This window comes from Priapulus caudatus, unplaced genomic scaffold (genome assembly GCF_000485595.1).
Source record: "Priapulus caudatus unplaced genomic scaffold, Priapulus_caudatus-5.0.1 Scaffold75, whole genome shotgun sequence".
NCBI classification, from domain to species: Eukaryota; Metazoa; Priapulida; class Priapulimorpha; order Priapulimorphida; family Priapulidae; genus Priapulus; species Priapulus caudatus.
This window is the reverse complement of record NW_014577136.1, coordinates 13,091-14,269: the sequence shown is the minus strand read 5'-3', so window position 1 is coordinate 14,269 and position 1,179 is coordinate 13,091. Positions and strand designations below refer to the sequence as shown.

Sequence of the window (1,179 nt, the reverse complement as noted above, 5' to 3'; positions counted from 1 at the left end):
CATGCCAACCATGACCGTGCCAACGTTGGCCCAACGTCATATTGCCAACCGTGACCGTGCCAACCAAACGCCAACGTTGGCCCAACGTAAGCATGCTATCTGGGTTAGCTCTAGTACTGCTCATACTCATAGGGTCTATGTCCCCCAGGGTACTGCTGGAGCGTAACCTGGTCACTATTTGATATGGTTAGGGTTAGCGTTAGGGAGTAGGCGTAACGCCGTAAGCGACGTTACCCACACCACTCACCAGGCTGTGTGACTAACGTCAATATACGGTATTCCAACCCTAGCCTCCCCCTGGGCCTAGCCGCCAACCCTTCCTTCCCCGTTTCTTGGAGATAGCGTGAGTTCAAGTTCAAGTTCACACTAAAAAAAAAAATAAAAATAAAACAGTGAGGTGTACTTGTGTGTTGCGGATGAGCATTTGTCCAGCATTTACAGGTGATTATGGGCGAAAGAGAGTAGAGAAACACTAAGACTTTGGTAGTAAATACATTTCGTGTTTATTTACCATAATTTTTTTTTATTGAGACGTTCTAACTTCAAGTTCTACGTGCCTGGGCTGTGGGCGGCCCGGCAGGGCCGTAAATACGCGTGTTCCCGGCATCTCGTTACCGCTCGATAATGGGGATTCAGAGATCTGCTGCCACATACGTTTTCTTCGGTGACATCTGAATCGATTAATGCAAATCTATTCACACGAATTAGTAATAGTACAACTCACAGAAGGAAGATTAGGGAAAACTTACAGAAATTTGACGCACAAATTTTCAGAGAAAGCGATAAACTTGAGGAGGCCCACGCCGTACCGGAACCGGAAAACGGTGGTCACTTGTTTTCAATTTTTAAGATGCGTAGACGGGTACCCGTCCCTTCTCACAAACTCGATTTAAGAAACTATCGAGCTTGTGAGAAGGGACAGATACCAGTCTATATAATGCGATGCAGACGATTTTTACGCATGAAACATTGTCACTACTACTAGTACTAGTACATCAACAAGTTACAAGGTTAATAAGAACCATTCGAAACAAAAACCAATAGCCTAGACATAATGATATATATTAGGCGCTATTTCGTATTATTACTATCGTATTACTAGTAGTGCTAGTACACCCTCACTAGTAGTACTACAGATCTATACAATAATGTCAATGTCAACAACTGAGGCCAGGCAGT

At 44.0% G+C, this 1,179-nt stretch overlaps 1 protein-coding gene across 1 annotated transcript in view; it reads right to left on the bottom strand.

Annotated features, from left to right (window-relative positions):
- The window catches only part of LOC106821470 (monocarboxylate transporter 3-like), an 8,329-nt gene extending 7,503 nt beyond the window's left edge, over positions 1-826 (bottom strand). Inside the window, exon 1 of the mRNA XM_014826294.1 lies at positions 750-826. The gene's annotated coding sequence lies outside the window, so the exon portion shown is untranslated. The remainder of the gene's footprint in view (positions 1-749) is intronic.
- Positions 827-1,179: the final 353 nt, after the last annotated feature.